Raw genomic sequence first — 21,875 nt, 5'->3', positions numbered from 1 at the left:
GAAATCGCCGTCTATGGATATCATACAGAATTCAATTCAAATCACTTGGATTCAAAAGAGAAGCGTGTCCTGTTTAAGTAGATACTACGTCACAGAGATCCACTGTGACTTTAAGGGAGAAACGAACTATAAAGTATAGCCCAATTCCAAAAATACACCAACTGCGACCAAACTAAGGCACTCTTCGTTGATAAACTGAACAAATGAATAGCATAAGAATGCCTTTTGTAAGCAATATACTGTGTGACTGAAAATTATAGTGGAAAATTACACATATAATATTACAGGAGTAATTCGAACTCAAAACTAAACAAAAAGTTCATAGAACAAAACCCAACTCTACAAAACTTCAGTTTTTCTCGTGAAGGTATAATGTCTTGCCATTTGTTTTTTATATCTTGTAGGTCATTTCTTGTGTAGCAGAAAGTAGGTCACTATGGTCTCGCCAATGGCAATTAGGCGAAAACCTCAGCTACCACAGCTACAGTCACAGCAATGAAATCCTAACGCAGCGGTACTCGCTCCACGAAGCTGTTGCACATGTCTATATTATTTACAGTTACTTTGCACATTTAAACCTTTGTCTTTGTGTTTTTCTGGTCTATCCTTTCTCTTGAGACGTTAAACAGACCACTCAACTTAGGAAAACGTCTTTCAATATGGCCATATAACAATATAATTATTTTATGTAAGTACAAAGAAAATAAAAAATATTTAATAAAATTAATAAAAGTTATTCATTCGAATCATAATTCAATATTAGCATTTTCAGCATATCTACATTTTAAATTAAGCATGTTCGCTTCATCCATGGATACTACGACTGCTGACCTCAGTGCAAAGAATTCATTTAATGCACACATTCGTGGTTTCAATTATTAATGAATACACATATCTGTACAGTCTGTGCATAATATATGCTAGGTCTGTTATTTGAATATCAGGGAAGTGCCCTTGTTAAACAAAATATCGATGAGTAAGTAAAGAATTACACCTGTAAAGAGGCATGCGACCCTGGAATAACGATGACATCGGTTTCATACTCATGTTCTTTCTTTTTGAGTTATGGAAAAGTCAAACTTCACGAAAAGACAAAATGACACGATACATACCTCGATTTTTTATGGAAACAGATTCGTTATGATATTGTAATTGTTTTTAAACTTTTGTATTATTAAAGACGACAGTACAACGTTATATAACTTCTTACAAAGTAATACTTAAATATTTTTATTGATTGTTAACTTTAGCTGTGGTGTTCTTCGATCAAAATTTGTCGAAATACAATCATCTGCGTTGAATAAAACTTTTTTTCCTAAGTAAAATTGGAACAAACTATTTCAGAAAGACCTTTGAATGGTTTTTATATTTAATAATAAAATCAGTGGTTCATATAATGAGAATATACGTGAATAATAGAGCGGAAGCAGCATCCTTTGGTTGAAACTAAATTTGTGGGTTCGGATGACATAGCTTACCTGACGTCACGATACCTGGAAAGAATCCCTTAAAGTTCCATACGCGGCCAGTTTTTTTTTTTTGGTTTGAACTCTGAGGTTGTTTTATGGCGCATGCCCAGGAAGCACCGCAAATCCATCGGAACAGGCCACACAAATAAAGTTTTGTAAAACACAGAAAAGAAGTAAGCGCATGAGGGCTCTTTCCTCGGGGGTCTTGTCCGTTTTCCTTCGTCAATGTGTTTTTACAACTTGCATTAGTTAATCAAAGCGTCTGTTCCCTCTGGACATGACAGGGGGGGTCAGTCATTGGCCAAGACTGATGGGTCACGTCATCTGCTTCAATCGCGGATCGAATTTCCTCGCTGTGCTCCCAGCAGCCTATGGCGGATGAAGCGATCTATAGTTGTGTTGTGCGTAACATGGTGCCAGAGAGAGGCCGACCAAGCGCTGTTAACCGCGGCATCTTACAAAGCGTGCCCGAGACATGGGGCAGCGGCATAGAAAAGTTCCTGACTCAAGCTGAAGTGGTGATTCAGGGGGGAGGGGTTCATCCACCGGTGGATAAGCTACAGAATTTAAACCAACGAGCACATCCTAAACTTTGCCGCGCAGCGAATAGAACAAGGGTGCTGTTTTTTGCCCTGGACATTCCCCTGTTCCTGCCTCTCTCCAGCAAGGATTCCCCCCTTGGCTACTCCCTCTCCCCATGACCCTTTGTTCGTTCCGACCGGTACTTTCAAAAAGCGCGAGCCTTCAGTCTCCCCTTAATTCAGGACACCTGCTTGACCTAAGTTCCGGCAAAACTACAAGGCTGCCGTGTCCACATCCCCGCCCGCGGTTTCTGCCACTCCGAAGCCACGAAATGGACCAGCAGAGACTCCTTCGGTCAGTTTCACTCTGGATTAGGGCCGCGTGGTTCGCACATTCACGTGCACGATTGGGTCTCTGTATGGGCCGATGGCTTAATACAGAGCGGCGGGAGTAATCGCGCTCACCAGAGGGGCGCCAGATCAGTCGCAGAATCAAAACTTTTTCCGCAAATGAAAGTGCGGCGAATCATCACGGGAAAGGTAAGTTCCTATACGGCTAGTTAGGTTTACGGCGCATTGAACACAGTGCTATGTACATCAGATGTTTATTAAATCGGTAATTTATTTATGTCTGGTGTTTATCTGTCCAACACAGAATTGGTCAGTTAGTCTCGCAAATATGATGACATTAAAGGGATTATGACTCTTTACAATGGGGTGAACACCAAGCAAAGTCTGTAACCGCTGTTGCCACAGCAACAGTTGACGTATCTAAGCTGTGTTATTTCTATAAAATAAAATGTTTAATATGACACATACCTTGTTTATTCCTTCATCTTAAACTTTTTTTTTCTCCTGAAGAAAGTCGTCTAGTCACCTCCTGACTCATTATTAAGAGTGTTTTCATGCCTTGGTACATAAACAGAATCAGAATTTTTGGATGGCTACATGGGGTTTTGAAAACTTTGTGCTCAGAGGTGTGAAGCCTTGGCAGCCAGCGATGTGGCAACTGTTGTAACCAGAGGGCGCATTTGGCAAGAAGCTTCATAAAACTGAAAAAGTATATTGTGCAATCTTCATCACCACACAGCCCCCTCACCCCTCACCCCCACAAATAAATAAGTAAATAAATGAATAAATGCAAGATGGAAAGAAGGAAAGGAGTCGTTTAGCTCCTGATTTCAGATTTCACTTTCTGCTTTGCAATGAGTTTCCCCAAATTTTTTGTGATGATACCATGTGGAATGGCTGAGGTTGGGAAGAAAATATGACCAGAAGATTGTGAGATTGAGTTTGTGGTGAAAAAACTCTGGCTGTGTTCTTGAGGCTAAGATTCACCACGAATTCCTTTAGGTGGGTACCCAGTAAAGCTGAAGCTGAGCCATACCTGGATAAAATACTGTAACACAACGTTGATCTTGTTTTAATCTTAAAACTGATAGACAATTCTCATGCAGATTGGATGGGCAAAAGCATTTGTCAGCAGTCATATTTTTAAAGTCATATTATTGCTCATACGTCCTTATAGTTTGGCTAATTAGGTCCATTGATGTATGAAACATTTGAACATTTTTTCATTCATTAAAATGTTCTTTTTTGTAATGATAAAAAAGAATGTAGGAACATACATAGATTACGTAGATGTAATGAAGAATTGGGTCTTGTAAATTAATTGATTGCATATGCATAGTGTCTAAACATTGTACAGTAAAGGAGGGAGGTTTCGGCACCAATGTAACTCCCACCTGGGTCATGCAGAGCGGCCATTTTGTGTCAGGATCAGGGTCTGAATTATGGCCAGCCCCCAAACTCAGCCCCCCAAAAGAGTCCTGAGTTGTCATCCCCCCTTCAATAGTGATTGCAATCATAGTCTGCCCACACCCATCCCCCCCCCCCCCCCCCAAAAAAAGAAGAGCGAGACTGTAATTCCAAACCTGACCAGGATACACACCACACACCAGGTTGTGCGATATGTGCAGCCAGTTTGTTAATTACAGCCCTTTTGCCTGCAGGCATTTTTGGTGAATTTGTCTTAGTTTCCTCAGCCCTTGTTGGCAATGGGTGCACAGTTTTGGGGGGGGGGGGGTTGCCACGGTCACACTGCTTCCAGAACCCTTCTCTCAATGCATTAGGGGGGCTCCTTGACCCAAGGCTAAGGGCCACAAGAACTGGAGTGGCCCTGCAGAAGGGAAGCTCAAGGGATTGACCCAGTGCCACTTGATTGTCGACAAACTGCTAGTGTTACTGCTGGCACATTTACAATATGCAAGTCCACTAACCAGCAGATGTGTATGTTTGTGTCTGCATCTGTCTATGTGTGTGTGTGTGTGTGTGTGTGTGTGTTTTGTGTGCACAGAAATATTATCTATTTCAGAGTTTATGTGCATAATTTTTATGATCAAATGTATTCTATTAGAGTTTATCACTGAATTTTATACTATGTGTTTGACATTATTGACTTTTTTCCAACTGTGATTCCGCACTTGTTTTCCAGATAACTCTGTAGAGTAACTTTGCAGAAGTGGGCTGCAGTGTTTGGGTAAAGTCACTGTCACATTGCTTATAGCATACCACACAACGGCTAAAGAAGCAATAGATAAAGCATAGATGCAGCAACTGGAAGGTTGGATCTTTGGCCAACAGCAAAGCCCTTAACTATAACGTCTTCAACATATGTAAAATTTACATATATATAAACATGCAAATAAACAACAAAATCTATCTGCATCCCCCTACACACACACACACACACACTTATATATATGGCTCTCTGAGCTTGTTTTTTGTACTTTTGTACTCTGTTTATACTGCTCTTGCGTCATTCCTCAATTATGCCCTGACAGCAGCTGAATTACTGTGGGCTGGATGCCCAGATGACTGGGGCTATGCGTATCGATCCCCTCTATTCCCGCTTCTCCTTTTCTTTCTCTCCGCGTGGTAGGCCGAATCATTTCCCTGACTGGTTGACCGTTTTAAAGTATGCAGGCCATTTCTCAAAATATTTAGTTTGATTCGTTTCTGCCTTTTGGCCATCCTCAATTCTATTAACTTGGAAGTCATAAATCATGCTGCTAGTGCACGCGCGCAAGTGCGTGCGTGTGTTCGTGTACTGAAGCTTTAATTGCGTGCTTTACATCCCAGTCTGCATTGTTTGGCGCCATCCAGGGCTAACTCAGACTTTTGTAATTTCAAAATGTTTAACTTCAAACAAAGGGAAACCATTTCCACTTCAAGTTCAGTAAACTTCAGGGAGCCTATTGAAGGTGCTTTCACACCGACAAACCCTATTCCAGTGAGGCAATCAATGATCTCAGTCTCGTGGATCCCCTTCTGGCTTCAGGCTGTTGAGGCGCTGATGTTTACGGACGGTACGTGATATTCCTTCATTGGTGTAGACGACCCGTGTGACACGTCTGAGCCAATCGTAAGTTTGCTCTTCATGGACAGGGATGAGAGTTATCCGTCCTTAAGTCATGGGAGACTTCATGCATCCTTGATGTCAACTGTGCTGATTTTCACCATATTTTATATAAAACTTCCACGAACCACCAATACGCGCTTAGTGTGCTCAGTTTTTAAATAAGGTTAAAATAAGTACAACGAAAAAACAGGAATGTCTTAATAATCACAATGCTATCAACAATTAATTAGCGTATGCCGTTTTCATCTGGAGAAAGCCAGCATTACTACTTTTATGATGGCTTACTTTTTTGTGGAAGCCATACTGGACGGTCATGTTCAGAATTTTCGAAACTCGAGAAAAGTACTGCTTAATTTGTTCATCAAACATGTTTTGATAAGGACTACAGGTAGCTTATGACCTCAAATCTACAAGTAACCGCCCGAAACAATCACACAGCATTGTTATTTATTTATTTATTTGTTTATTTATTTATATAGCCCTTTTTTTGAGTGCTCCATCTTTCTTACATGAACAATCATAAAAATAACTTACATAACATACAAACATATTGAAACTTTCCCTTCAATGTTAATGGTAAAAATTATAACAAGTCCAAAGTTATAGACAGGTTGCAACAAAAGCCTTTAACGTCAACTGACTGCTGTTCACGTTGGAATTGATTTTTTTGTCACCCTATAACACCTGCTGGTTGGCCCCATTGTTTACGCTTCATTCGGGTGAAGGTAAGAAGTATTGTTTTTTTTTTTTTTAAAGATAAATTTCGCAAACCAATTTAAAATAAATCTTCAACAGAATTAAGAATGTTGAGGGAGGGGGTTGTAATGCCACCGTGTACAGTCACCCAGTTTGAGTTGTCTGGACAATGTGGATACAGGTTTACAATTTTTTCCGGTGATTTTTAGGTCAGTTCACACCGTGCAAGTTTGCATATTGCATCAGCCAAATATACCACTGGTTAGGAAAAACATTACGTAACATACTAACTTAACTTGCTTATTTGAAGTTCTTAATTGGGCTTTTAATAAAGTCTACGAATGAACTAAATGAATGACTTTGATTCTCTAAGCCAAACCAAATAGAACTATATCGAACATATCTGCATTCTTACATCAGCATGCCTTCCGTACAAATACTAGATTTATACCATATTTCAGAAAAAAATGTATGAAAAAGTTTCTGTATAGTAACATATTATAGGCACATACAACTGTATCCCTATCTGTAATACATAATTCATTTGTACCATTTTTGCTTGTAAAATTACTTTGTTTCCCTAAATAATGTACCTCAACTGTACCTTTATGTCTGAGAGTCATGCTCAGGTGCATATATTATTATTCATCATTATTTTTCGTCTCCAATTGCTTTTAGTAGCCTACTGCCAAGAGCGTGTGTGACGTTCCGCTCCAATATTTGTTTTCGTGCTGCTCTTTAAGTATAAAATGATTGAAGCACAAAAAGCATACTTAAAGCCTATATTTTTACTTTTTAATTTTATTTTTAAAAACATGATTTGAAATTATGTGGAATATATAGATTGCAAAGAGGAGGGTCACCGACACTTCATTTACGCTTTCATACACTGAAAGTAGGGTACCACTCGTTCTTAGCATTCCAGTTTTATCTGCAAATAAACCACCCCACCAATGATCGGTGTTTCTCGCCATTCTAAATTATGGTTAGCCGCTGTCAACTTACAAAGTGCTTCTCCTGAGCCGTTTATATTCTGGAATTTATTGCACGAGCAGGTTAAATCGAGTGCCAGGAAATGAACCTGCGCTGACACCGACTTTTCATTTCGCTGACATCAAAGCGCCACGCGGTGCTCCGTGAAAGATGAACGGTGTTAAAAGTGAAAACTGTAAAACTGTTGCAGTTACAGTTTCCAGTTCCTCAAGTGCAAATGCACGTGTTACGAGAGAAAGTAACTTTAAGTGCGACAGAGAACAGAATGAAGTATGGTGTAGTTTCCAGAACACTCCCACCCAATCGTTTAAATTACGTCGTTTTATGGCGTCATTATGCTCAGATAAATAGAACGAGACATTTAATTTAAGATAGATCAGCGCATACCGTTATATATATGGGGTGATGAAAGAGAGAAACACCTCCTGTGCGCAAGGCATGTTTTGTTTTCCATGTACTGTGAGGCTATATTTTACGGTGCGATTTAGAGCAACTTGTCCTATTTGCATTTTCAACAGTTTTGTAACATGTTGCATATAGACAGAAACAACTCTCTAGTTGAACAGAAGACTGCGTGTTACTCCACAGGAACACAAGTGAGCAGTGTCTCGCATTAAAATAAGAACACATTTTGCAAGGGGACGTGTTGGCTTCTGTTCAGCTAGTCAGTTGGGCTATTTATGTCCAGAGGCAACACGTTAAAATATGTTTGCTCGAGACAAGGGTTTTTATTATATTAATTAGTTTTCTTCAGGGGTATAAAATGTCGTTCATATGCAATAAACACTCCCGGGATGATTGAAGGCTTTAGTTTATACCATTCTTTTGCTTCGTCTTCCTGCTCCTCCTCCTCATCTTAATCACCCAAATGATCATTTATTTAAGTGTTTTGAGTTTCCTTTTAAGATTCCATTAACTCCCTTCTTTGCGCTGCTCGAGGTCAGGGATTACCGAGGAACTCCACTCGTGTTCCACAAATGCATTCGTAATGTTAATATTATTTGAATCGACATTATTGATTGACTGACTGATATAGATTTATCTATTGCCAAGTTTAGAATTGGTCTACTTATCCGGTATTACCGTGCTATTTCACTGTTTGACTTTAATCACCGCGTGCTTTAAACAGAACTCTAAATACAAACTACCGCTGTATATCAGGCCATCTAAAATCGCATAACAGCATATTTACTACTTACTAGTAATTTACTACCTCACCGCTGAGTTTAATGCACCCTAGCGCGTTAAACAATAAACCGTGGCGTGGCATATTGTTAAACTGTCATGTCCCACAGTAAATCAACCTGTAATTTGTCGGGCACCATGAGATTCTATGTACTTGAATGCATTCCGCCAAAGTGTTTCAAATGAATAAACGTCGTTACGGAAGTTGCGAATAAGAGGGGGGCTGTAACTGTAATCGCGTGCAGCAGAATTGTGCATGAGCGATGCTGGTAATTTACAGGTGCAACGATAAATTGGTCCGCCGCGGTCACAAACATTGCCTGCTCATTTTGTTGATTCAGTCATTGATTCTGTATTTCGCCAGAGACAACGAGGGAGGAAATATCCCCAATGTTTCAGTTTTTCTGATGGCGATAAAGATAATAGCCTGTTAATCCGAACAGACTCCCAGAGCCACTTTTCTCATATTTGTTGTGGCACCAGTTCGAGGAGGACAAGGTCCTGTTTTCACGCAGACATCATAGTAAAATGTTCGGTGCTAAATTAAGTCTTATGGAGTTTAATCTACTTGAGTACAATTGAGCCCACTTGGACAGATATCAACTCTGTAAGAGTTCAATCAACACCGAACATTTTACTTTTATTGGGAAGGCGTGATAGTACAACTTTTTCATTTAAGTGAATACGGATTTACCTGATCCTCATTCATGATAAAATCGTGATTGGGATAACTTTGGAAATACTTGTACAAGTTCTGAATATTTCCAAGCAATTTGGAATACTGTGTTCAATAATTTCTCATAATACACGCCGCAAAATGTTGGTCAATACAGAAATGTAAAAAGTGAAATATACCTTGTTCAAAGCGAACGAAATAAAGACTCTAGTAATTGGTAAATAATTTGACTATACGCTGATTTATTAAAGACTGCAAACATACCCGTCCACACAATTAAAGAGATTGAGATTGGCTATCCATTTTTAGCACGGAACTCCAGGCCACACAGCGAAAGCCTGCTAATGTATGCAGTTACTCCCGAGTTTACCTTTCACCTCTTGACCTCTGACACGCCTCGGGACAACGCTGACCCGGTCAATGGACCTAGGGGAGCACAGAGCGGGAGAACTGCATGTATTTATGATTCGTTTACAGATTGTGGTTAGTTTTATTACTGTCATGACTTGTACCGTCATGTTTATTCTTATAATAATTGTGGGCCATTTATCAACAATCCTTAAAATAGCAGAGCTGTGTTGGTCTGAATTCAAGAAAGTGTTGCAGTCGTCCGTCATTTCTGTTTTCTTGCCACTGCTGTTGTTGTTTCTTACAAGTAAACTGTTTGAACATGTAATGACAATAATAATGCATTATTTTAATTAGTGTTTTAGCACCTCTCATACACAGAAAGTGTAATTGGAATTGTCAAATGAATACAAGGACAATACAATTTATTTGCAAATATTTTCTCATTGTCCACTTTAAGTTTTAAGTTTTTTTTTAAGTTTTTCTGTTAATAATGGCGAAAGTTGTTGCTGCCTTAAATGTTTTTACAAACTTAAATGAGTTTTAAAGTGAGTTTTTTTATCGTTGTGTGATCAGATTGAATACATCCTTGAACTAAAATGTGTGAACTTTTGTGGACTTGTATCTAATATAGCCCTATACGGATGTCCGGTTTTGGAATAAACTTCATTTCATATTTACGGTTACGTTTCTTCAATTAATGTGATTAACAAAAAATCAATAGGCCTATACAAGATAGAGAATATCAATACAAAATCCTTATGAACAGTTACTGTACTCACAGTAGTGGAGAGTCGCCATGAATTTAACGCTTGATTAATGTAACACGGTCAATAAGTTAATGTACAATGTGGCTACCATAGCCATTTGAAGTTTGTACCTGTGCAATTCGGTCCTCTACCACCTCCCAAAGGAACGGAGCAATGTGATAACCTTTGTGGGGAATATTTTTTAAAAACTGAGCGAGCTAAGTAAAAGTCTACTCCGGAAATAATTTTCGGGTATAAGGCTTCATTTTTATTTACAATAAATCAAATCATTCATCATTTAAAAAAGTTATCTGTCCTTGAAAAGTTTGTATGGTTTCCGAATGTATTCTAGCAGAAATGGGATGCTAAGTGACAAAAAAAAAACAAAAAAAAAAACATGATGTCCCCGTTTGTACAAATTCAACAACTGTTATGCCGCCTCTGAGGTGCTATAACAAACAACGTGATTTTTTTTGCTGTTATATGTTTACAGAATACAATCGAAGGAGAAAACGAAAGGGTTGGTACCCAGAGAGGTCATGGAGAGGGCTTCGGATCTGGAGGTTAGAGAGGCTAGATGGTGTTGAAAAGCCTGTACGTGTAGTGTCCTTTTGGGGAGATCTTTGCTATTTTATATGGTGTTTCACATTTACTTAAGAAATTAATTTTCCTCATCAATGTGCTTGACTTTTAAAGTTAGTTCAGTGCTTAATGTTAAATGTGTTCAGCTAATTTGCTTACTGCGTTGACGCAGCCTCATCCACAGTCTCGGATGCTCCAGGTGATGGATAAGAAACAGTCCCACCTGGTCACAGGCATTTCAAATAAGCGCGCAGCAGACTGGTCTATATGGTAGGTTATTTTCTATGTTAATAAACTAATAAAAGCAGATTTCCTCATCGATTTGGACGTTATGCCAACGCACTTCGCGGTAAGTTACAAAGTTGCTTATGCATCAATGTTTATGCACAGTCTTTTTTACACGAATAAAGCCCCATGCTTTATGATCTGATAATATGGATCATCTCAAGTTACCATTGGATATGTTTCCTTGATTAACATTGGTTTGTGCAGAAAAACCTGCTTACGCAATTTATAGGGCGTTTTCATTTACTGTTACAATTATTCCGCACCTCTGTTACAATCATGCAGACTCGGTGGTATTAATGTAGCTAACATCAGGCTGCGTGTACTTTGGTTTTCGTTGTATCCGATTCGATTAGGTTTTCGATGTAATTGAAACGACTAATGACTACTGACATGTCACGTTTTTAATTCCATGGTGCTAGGCCAAATATTTTCTGAGTGAATTAACAAAATCCAAATCCAAAAACTTTTACATTTACGGCGATTCTCCTCTATTCCTGTAGAACTTTTCAGTTGTATTCAACTCCCTGCTGTAATGCAAATTAGCGCAGATATCGGGCAGATATCTCACGTGCCATAAAAACAGATACAGTTTTATGTAAATGGTCATTTTATAAGAGGCACGATTATTTTTGTAGCACATTAAGTGCATTTCAACGCTTGGAAATGATGGAAACGGACTGTTACCTCACACGATTGCCAATTTATAGCTTTCAAAACATTCATTAAGTCTACCTTATAGCTCATTGCATCCCTCAGTAAAATTCGTCGGTACCTTAATGTGCGCGTACGGGCGCAGTTAAGCGGCCCAAAGTCCACTTTCATAGCCAAGGTTTGTGGCCGGAAGAAATGTAAATTTTGATTGAATTATATCGTAAAACGCATAGTGCCGTGAAATTATGCATCATGATTGAAATAAGACGCCATTATGCCTCTGCACTGAAGCTAGATGAATATGTTAAATGTGCCGATATGTCTCCTGATCAGAAACTGAATTCTGAGAAAATCGGCTTTAACAGGTGCTTAACTGTACAAGAAATATTGACGAAATAAATGTCCGTACATTGTTCTCGCATTATCAGAAGCATGTTAACACTAACATAATTCTGTTTTAGACATTTTTCATGGAAAATAGTAACAGATTTATTTGTAAAGATTTTTAAAGAATATTGTTTAAGTTTTGATAAAGATGAGAGTAAACGTTTTTAATTCAGCTTTAAGTCTTTCAAACGCTCAAATGCGACTTCTGTTTATTTCCAAATGTAGATCTGCATTATTGAAGTGTGTACTTTTTTGTCATATTTTTGTCTATAATTGAATTTGATCACAATATAGTAATTTTAGTAAATCATTTGCAAAACAAGTGTTTTTTTTTTTTGTTTTTTTGAAAAAACTGCATGGCCAGTCTTTGATATACATATTGTTCAGCAAAAGAGTTGACTGTTAATTCAGTTTCACAACTCACAAGGGCCACAGTTAAAACCGTATAAGACAAGAAATATGTGACCAATTGACGTGTCACACTAATAAAATAGATTCTAAGATTTTTATCCGTTATAATGAGACGAGTACACAGTCAAATGTCCAGTGTTCATTTAACTCCAAACAGATAACTCTGTTTTTAGTCCCACTCTGGACATTGGGCCCAAACATAATCTGTTTAAAGCTGAATTAACATTGAACATTTTACTGTGTATTTAGTTCTGACACAGCAGTGTTTGCAGCGGTGCAAATAGTTGTATTTGGAGGGGAATCGGGCGCAGCATGGAGACACTCGCTTCTGAGCCGAAAGTTCAAACTGTACGGTGCTATATCAAATACCAATCAATCTCATTTTAATTAGTGTCCCGCTCTACACAACTGTAATGACGCAGAGTGCTTTCCCAGAGCGGAGCACCAAGAAGCGGGGCTGGCTTAACATGACTGTAATCAGCTGTAATCAAATAATGGATATAAGCGATCAGGTTACCGGAGTATTGCCAAAGATGAGAGCAAACGGGGGAATAAAGCAGAGATAATGACTCAAGTCTGATAATGGTGCCCGAACGAGAAAGCTGCAATAAAGGGAGAAATACCTGCTGAATTAAATAAGACTGACAAAATGTAAATAAAAATTAACTGCTATATCATCCTCTCCGGAATTGTACATTTAGAAGACAAACTCCATGTCAAACGTTACTTAGGGCTGCTGAGTGATCATCTTAATCTTATGTTAAAGTATTTCTTTTCTGTAGACAGGAGTGTATTCCATGATGACAATATTCCTACCATAGAGCTTGAGTAGCTGGCCAGTTGTCTGAGGGGCACACCATTTTCCATTTCTTGGCTTTCTCAGTCACTAAATATGAATCCAATCAAGCCTTTATATGATATTCCACTTACATCGAATATGTTTGAGTTGATTGGCTTTCTCGTGGAAAAACAGAGTCAATGTTCCTCCGGAAGACTTCCAGCCTTCATGTCAAATACAGATTTAGCTGGGCACACGATGGCCCAACACCCTCTAGAGTTCCCTGGCACTGGCCCTTCAACGTTTTCATCCACTTCCTGTACCAACAGGAACTGAACCCTCAAAGGAAACATTAGACGCACACTTTCTTACCCACTACACTACACACTAATGTACGGGACAAAGAACCTGAAGGATGGATTGAATCACCCCCTGAAAGAATGCGTTTGAGGCACAGTGAGTTCCTGTGATGCGTAGGGTGGAAGGAGCTGGTGAAAGATGCACACCAGAGCGTGGAGGACCCTCACGCTTCAGACCAGGGAGAAGAAGAGTGGAGACTGAAAGGCTGTCTCACCCCTTTATGAACAGCCCGGGTCCCTCCCAAAACACGCAGAGAAAAGCCTGTCTCACTGGAAGGGTCCTCAAGGAGCTTCAGGGGATCACTGCAAAATAAAACTTTTGAGAATTTGTCTTATATTTCAGTGTTTTGTTAACTACATTTTAATAGATAGTTATCTATTATTTTAAATAAAATACGCCTGGTTGGTAAAATAAATCTTGTTCTGACATCTGTATTGTATGATCTTTCTGATTCACTGCGTATTTGATATGATATGGATGCATGCCTGGCGTTGATCGTAAACGAGATGCCGTTCGAGATGTTTTTCCACGTGCCAGTGTGTTAAATCGCTGCTGAATTTCTGCTTGTAGTGGGAGTTTGAACAGTGAAAAGTCTCACATGTTAGTATCTTTTTGAAATGGGGATCCTCTACCAAAGGAAGGGATTTTTTTATGGGGGCTACGCTTTTCAATTATAAAAGTTTGGGAACTCCTGCTACAGGGGGCAGGGGGGTATATCTGGAAAGAGCTAGTTGGGTGTTTGTGGAGGAATGCGGTCGACAGAAAGGGCTAGTCCTTATGGGACACCCGGCTTGAGTTCTTGGCATTCCGGACACTCCCCTGATTGTCAAATCATAGCCGAGAAGCTCCCCTCTGAAAACGCTGCGGCAAACATGCATCTCTTTCCAGCGAAAGGCCATTATAAAATGGAGCACCCATTTTTTTTATTACTTCATGTACTGTAGAAAACTGAAAAAAATATTCAGCGTTCAATCAACTATGATAGAATACATCTCATCCATCTTAGGCCTCTAGGGAAGAATATAACTTAACCGTAATGTTTGGATTGTACTTTAGTTCCTGAACAATATGCATTTTTTAAATTATTGTGCAATAATATGTCATGCTCATGCTCTAAAATTGTAACAGAAAGCTTTTATCCGGCCAGCCCTGGACCCGCAGTTTGGACAGACCGCACATTCGCATGACTGAAAGCTCCTGGGTGAACTGTTCGCATGACTAAGAGCCCCTGTGTGAACTGTCACATACTTTTAGAGCTTGCGCTTTTCGGGAGCGCGCACGTCTAAAGCACCCGAAAGTTTTTCCTCTCTCCGACTGTGCGAAACTCCGTTTTCGGCGGATGCGAATATGGCTTTCTTGAACTACTGTTGGTAAAAGAACACCAGACCACTAACTTAATGGATTATATGCAAAAAACGTGTGCTATTAAGATTGGCTTAACCATCTTTCCTTTTTGATGAAGCCATTAAAAAGCCTGTGGTGTCAGATTGCCTGTGACTGTATGGGCAACGCTGTTTTAAAATCCTAATTTTATTAAAATAACGACAACAGGGATACAATTATGCGAGTCCCTCTAATTTGGAACATTAGGCCTACCATACGGGTGGTACTGAACAGGCTATAGGTTTCCCACATCTGCTGTTTGGATGGCTTGATTTTTTAATGGATTAAGTGGCTCGATGATTTCTTGACTGCTTCCGCTTGAGAATTCCCTCTTCGTGAGCCTAAATGACGACTCTGGTGGGACTCGAACCCACAACCTTTGAATCACCTCTCTCGTGTTTGACTAGAAGTCCAACGCGCTATCCATTGCGCCACAGAGCCCGATGCCAAGGTGCATTACGTCATTGATGCCTACCCGTATGTTTCTGCTCGTTATTAGACTATCCATGGATACTCAGATCTGGACCTCAAATACAAATCCGTCCCTGGTTTTCTCTTCCCCCAGCTAATTAGCTGAACAATAATATTAGTGCTACCGATTGGCCAGACCGCATTCACACCTGACTCCCTGGTAATTTAAGGTGTAAAACCAGCAGTGCTCGGACCTCGAGGGCCGTGATTTGAGTAACAGGGGACTATGCTATGCAAAGAATTGTCAACAGGAAAAGAAAACCGCACAACACATTTCCTCTGTACTCCTTTTAAACAAATCAATGGAGTTTTAATCTCTTAGCTAATTTTTAACTTTGGAAGGTGATACAAAATATTTAATAAAATAAATAAGCTATAAATCCATTCCCCAAATTGCATCCGAGTTCATCAATGACTATCCGTTATTTAACGGGTTGGTGTCATTCACACGTAACGATGGTGCCAGCATCTGTTGTCTGAACAAGAGGCTGTCAACACGGAAAGAAATAGCTTGGTGTGGGAGTTGCTCAAGTTCATACGTATGCAGTCCTGGCGGGCGTATGATTTTGGCAACTTTGGCTTACTAGCCACAGAAGCTATAGCTAACATTATGTTGCTTCCTAAATGAAAAGGTGAATAATTAAAGTTAACGTCCTGCGACATTTTAATGTCCACGTACAGCTACAGGAGCTTTTAGAAACGTTAATTATTTTGTGTTTGTGATTAATTATGTATGCGTATGTAATTAAAGTATTGCTATTTTTATCGTAGGTATGAACAAGTGAAACAAGTTTAGTGTTGCATGCTTGATACGTTAATATTATGGCTTTGTTCTCGCTATGGAAGTGAAACATTTCTGTAACGTCCTAAGCTAGTAGCTAAGTTTTTCTGGAATGCCCACACCGGCATTCATTCACACATGACGCTTACATGGTTCAGTAACATTTCGGGGTGAAGGTGTATGTTATGTTCATTGCCCAGTACAGAAAACAATGTTTGAAAGACTCTTTTTAATGGCGGAGAGCGCTTAGTGGTTTTATCTTTTCATTTATTCTCTTTCAGTACATTGCACGGAATAAGGATTGAAGTTGTTCAGTAAAAGCCAATCGTTTTTTCTTGAGAAAAGGGAACATGGAAAAGCACAAATTCTGTCTCTTACACAAATATGCAAATCTACTAGCAAAGGCAAACAGCAAGAGACACACATACAGACACATGCACATACGTGCAAACGCACACAAGGGACACGCACATAGGCTGCGCACGCACACACACACACGCATGCAAACGCACAGCAACAGACGTGCAGGCACAAATGCAAACACGCACACGCGCAGAAACAAAGCCCTTGTTTCTCCTCCTGAGAACAGATGTTTGGGGACAGATTCCAGCCTCAGCGAATTTCAGTGTGTGAAATAAACAGCTGCACTCAGCACTTCTGTGAGCTGCGAAAATTTGCTCTTGAAAATGGGGGAGGGGAGAGGCCTGCTCGTCCGGAGGCTGAGACGGAGGCGGGGGAAATGATGCGGACGCGGAGGTGAATCAGTGACAAGGTTATTTTCATAGTATTTTAACCTCTTAGAACCAGTGGATTAAAAAGAACCAGCATTTTTTATTTGTTTTTTTTTTCTTCCTGTTATCAGCTACTGTGGGATTGGGAGCGTTTTTAAAGATATCCCCAGGGCAAACTCTCCGACAATGTCGCGTGTGCCGAGGGGTTATGAAAGATGGATGGAATTTCACTTCCCGCCTCGCGGGCTCACCCCCCGCACATAGAAGCCTTTTAAACGTTTTGCTCGCGTCGAGGAATTTTGTCTTTCTTTTTAAATTCAGAAAATAAAAAACATTTTAAAAAGAAAATGAGCCCGAAAACACAGATAGCGGAAGAATGGCTGACCTGGTCGAAAGTAACGGCTGCACACAGGAGCGAGAACCCCAATTACCCAAACACAGAGAGGGCGCGCACATCCCTCATAATTACGGTACGGGAGCAGAGATACCTCGGGTGGGGAGATGCAGCAAGATCGATTGTGTGCATTTCCAGTGTCCCAGCAGCCCCCTGTGTAACTGCGCATTGTCTATGGCAGCAAAAACCCAGCCCCTTACCGAAACTCACGGTGCTTCTGTCCATTATAACCCCTTCGTCTCCATAGCCGCACTGTTAAACTAAACGTACTGTATTGTAAATAAGCCCCGCAATATCTATAGGGCTATATAAAGTCACCCCCTCCCCACCCCACACCACCGTGCTGCCCTGGGTGAGGTTGCCATGGTGATGTGCTCCCAGACATATGGAGAGGGGAAAGGGGGAGAAAGTGTGTGTCTGTGTGTGTGCATGTGTATGTGTGCGAGTGTGTGCATGCGTGTGTGTGTGTCTTTGTGTGTGTGTGTGTGTGTGTGCGAGTGTGTGCATGCGTGTGTGTGTCTGTGTGTGCGTGTGTATGTGTGCGAGTGTGTGCATGCGTGTGTGTGTCTTTGTGTGTGTGTGTGTGTGTGTGCATCTCCGCGCGCTTTGAGCACGCTGTCCGTCTCTCACGCGGTCTTTGTGCGGAGTCCTTCCATCACTGTTGGGCGCTGAATAGAGGCACAGTTCATGAACTTTACCTCCTCATCATGTCACAGAGCATCGCCTACCCCCGGCGGCACGGAGGCCCATCTTTCATCCGCCGACCGCGGAGCCCAGGAATATCCTTCCCCCATGTCTCCTTATTCATTACTCTCACTAATCAATCGCCGGGAGACACCCTGGGACAGGCGGAGGGGCTGTGGATGGGGCGGGCGGGCGGGGCGGGCAGAGGGTCAGCACGTTTTAACGCAGGAGTCAACAGAGTCACAATGCAGCAAACACACACAGCCACAATGTACAGTCAGCTCCAGCGTCATTGGCACACTCAATGAATGGGGAAAATATACTCTTTTATGTTAATACATTTGTTCAGAGTAAAATATGGTCTTTAATAAGAAATAATTTTCTTTCTCAAAAAGATTGGTGCTAAAATTATTGGCACCCCTGTTTCCAGCATCACTGAGTCCTTTTCTGTAGTGTTTTATGAGATTAGCGGTCTTACCGGAGGGGCATCTTTGACCATTCCTCCATACACAGTCTTTCAGGATCTTTTGGTCTGTGCTCGTGGACTACCTTCTTCAATTCAAGCAACGCATTTTCACTCGATGGTTCATGTCTGGAGATTGATGTGGTCATGGCAACACAGTGATTTCTGTGGTCAGTATCTATGATGCCACGGTCACAGTTCCTATTTGTCCTACATTTGTCTGCTGTGAGGTGCAAACATTGAACCTGGGGCCTGGGGGCTGAGGGGTTTGAATCCAAAACTGACCCCTCGTTCAAAAGCTTTGTTTTAGCAATAAGGAGTTTCGCCTACTAGGCTTACGTACATGTGTACAAAAAAGAATCCGACAAGGTGAAAAAATTAAAGGCATATTTTTTGCTAGTTCAGTGTAATTATTGTTTCCGTTAACTAGGGAATAATGGATTCAGCAGTAATTTAAGCTATAAAAAATACATTTATTAAAAAATTCAAAACTTGCCTGTTTACTGCGATGCAACGTAACAAAAATAAATTTCATTAAATTTCTGCAGAACAAATGGGACTCCTCAAAATGTATTTTTATTAATACTTTGTCCTCTAGGACTACAATTTAATGAAGGGCAATAGGACACTTTTTTCATTTTCAGCAGATTTTTTAAATGTCTTTATATGGTCTCCAGGCAATCGAGAGCTTAACAACCTTCCTGGTTGGTGTTCTATCTTTTTTCTGTTCTTTCTCATCCTATTTACTCTTCCTTCTGTCTCAGCCTCGCTTTAGCCTGTTTTTCCCTCCCTCCATCCCTCTCTCTCTCCTGCTCTCCACCTGATATCCAGAGATGACCTCCAGCCATTCAGAGGTCAAGTGATGCAAGGTCATAGTCAGGTCATCGCCTCTGATTGGCTGACCTCTGCAAGGGCTTCTGCCCGCCAGCCAATCAGCTCAGCTCCCACCCCCCCCACCCTCCATTCCACCCAACAGCTTATAATATACAGCACAGCGCTGTGGATGTCACGTGACCCGGGAAGGCTGTCAGCGGTGGATGACTGATGGGGCTTTTAGTACCTGTTTAGAATGAAGCTGTCCCCACCTCTCTCACCTCTCTGTAATTACGAGCTCCCTCTCCCTCGCAGCAGCTGGCCAGCATAATTGCTTTTTGTTTGCTGACCTGCTTGAGCTCTGAGCGAGGAAGGGTGCTGGCGGATCAAAAAGGGGCACGCTTTCGGAGGGAGGGGTACGCATGGCCCTTAAAACACGGTCAGTGTCCTCCTGACCGTCAGCCCTGTACTCATTCATGCCTTATTATTATTTTAAAAATAGTATTTTTAACTGCAGAAGACTCTCCGGGAATCAAAATATGTTTCAGATTTGTCGTCTGTTGTGTCTTTATTTGTTCATTTTTGTTCGACTCATTGTCACAAATGGTTTGTTTGTGATGCTGTGATACATAATTCACCAAACTAACTCACAAAGTATTCAGAAGAAACCTTGACAAAAGCAGGAGGGCTGGGATTCTTTAAAGATCACCAGTAAGGCACTTCGTATCTTGAAATGGCATCTGTGGACATAAAACAGCTTTAATAAAGTTAATAAATAGAGTTTTTAATAAATACAAAATGGCTTCAATAGTTGGCCATTGTGAAATCCCTGCTTTCTAAGTCTTTCGTTTTGTGGGCTCAAGCCACTTCCTTGGGTGGTTTCCTATTTTTTTTTTTTTTTTCAGCCCATCTGTTACTGGCCTTGAAAATGTCCATCATCCGGGAAGCCCCACCCACATCTGACAGCATTTCATTGGATGCGCCGTGCAAATCTCTGCAACAGCGAGGAGGAGCTTTACGGAAAGAGGTCTCCTGGCAGCGCTCGGATCGCGGAGTCCATAAATCATTCGCTGGTTTTACGGCCATTTCTGTTGTGGCATTTAGATGGAGTAACCTGCTGGCTGCATGGTTATGCCAATAACTCTTTCCTGAGATGAGACCTCACCGTGGGACGCCGCGAGGAGTGTTTCCAAGAGGTGAGCGACGCCCTTTTAAACCCTATTTTAATACTAGCGATCATAGTCATAATTAAGATAGTGAGTAAATTAATTATAATAATATCATAGTATGGATCATTGTTCGCAACATGAAATGTTTCGCTGTTTATACATCTTTCTTAATATTTCAGCAACTACGGCAGAACGCAAAATTACACAAAACTCATCATGCAAAGCAAAAAACATAATTCAACGCAAGGCATTTTCAAATGAGTTTGATTTACAACCATGAAAACATATGATTTTGTTACATTTGAGTCTGGAGACCTCATTTTATCTGACCAGAAGCACAAACTTGTTGACTGCCCCCACAGCTCTCCCCCCTCCCAGATTGAATGGAGGAAAACAAGAAAAGAGAGGGAGGTGGGAACAGGAAGGGATGCCAGAAACAGTTGACAGGGGAGGGTAAATGTGCATGACACTTCCTGTATAAAAAATGCTTACTGGGTAAAGGGGACATCTAGAAATGTCATACTTGTATCATTCTTTACCTGTATGCTTCTCCGGTGTCTCTCTGAGTTTTGAGTTAATCCCTTAGCTCTTCCCGCTCCACACACATCCCAGGCCTGCGGTCACAGTGGGTGGAAGGGGATGGGGGGGTGGGGGGGTGGGGGGGTGGGGGGGTGAGGAGAGAAGACAGACATCTGTCCATAAACAGGAACAGTCCAGCAGCCTGTTCATACATGCATAACTCAGGCATGAGGCCTGCAATGCAGCCTCGTAAATAACTCCGCCCATCACCCGATAATGTCTGCTTAATGTTTGCTCTATAAACCCCCCTCCCTCTCCCCTTCCCTCCTCCACCCCCCACCACCCACCCCCCAGCTGGGCTTTCTTTACCCTCTTGTCCTGTATATATGAGGAGCAGGTCCAGATTGATGAACAGCTCAGAACTGCAGTCCCGGGCCCTGGTGCTGGAGCTGCAGGTGTTTGAGGGAGATAAGAGAGGCAAACGGTTGGATGAGTGGGGGCTGAGTTATCACCTGACACACACCCTCGTTAGGGTCTTAATTTCTTAACCTGCCGCCTCCCATTTTAGAGGAAATGAATTTTTAATGTGGCCTGCTGATTTAGTGGAGAAGTCATTCCAGAGCAGAGCAATGTCATTATTATTATTATTATTATTATTATTATTATTATTATTATTATTGTGGTGGTAATATTGCAACGGTCGTTATTTTTTATCATTGTAGGAGGTGGCATCTGGTGTGGTTGAATGGTTGCTGTTTTTTGTCCTGATGATGACGTTGTACTGCTGTTGGTGGTGGTGCTAGTGTTAATGCTGGTGTTGCTGCTGGTGGTGCTGGTGTTGTTTGTGGGGCCTGTAGGAGAGTGGTCCTGTTGCTGGAAGAGGTGTGATGGTTGCCATCGATGGTAGCGTAGTTGCTGCTGGTGAATGCGTTATAGTGAATGTGGAAAAAAT

General features: G+C 41.0%; 1 long non-coding RNA gene and 1 other non-coding gene across 2 annotated transcripts; one reads left to right on the top strand and one right to left on the bottom strand.

Moving 5' to 3' along the window:
• The first annotated feature begins 1,611 nt into the window (after positions 1-1,611).
• Positions 1,612-21,272, top strand: LOC135234700 (uncharacterized). Its single transcript, XR_010324174.1, has 3 exons — positions 1,612-2,530; positions 20,141-20,431; positions 20,584-21,272. It is a non-coding gene; the product is annotated as an uncharacterized LOC135234700 (long non-coding RNA).
• On the bottom strand, positions 15,248-15,339 carry trnar-ucu (transfer RNA arginine (anticodon UCU)). The gene is given in 2 exon segments: positions 15,248-15,283; positions 15,303-15,339. It is a non-coding gene; the product is annotated as a tRNA-Arg (tRNA).
• Positions 21,273-21,875: the final 603 nt, after the last annotated feature.

Source organism: Anguilla rostrata, chromosome 11 (assembly GCF_018555375.3).
Source record: "Anguilla rostrata isolate EN2019 chromosome 11, ASM1855537v3, whole genome shotgun sequence".
NCBI lineage: Eukaryota > Metazoa > Chordata > Actinopteri > Anguilliformes > Anguillidae > Anguilla > Anguilla rostrata.
The sequence above is the reverse complement of the archived record's forward strand: the minus strand, read 5'-3'. Positions and strand labels throughout refer to the sequence as shown.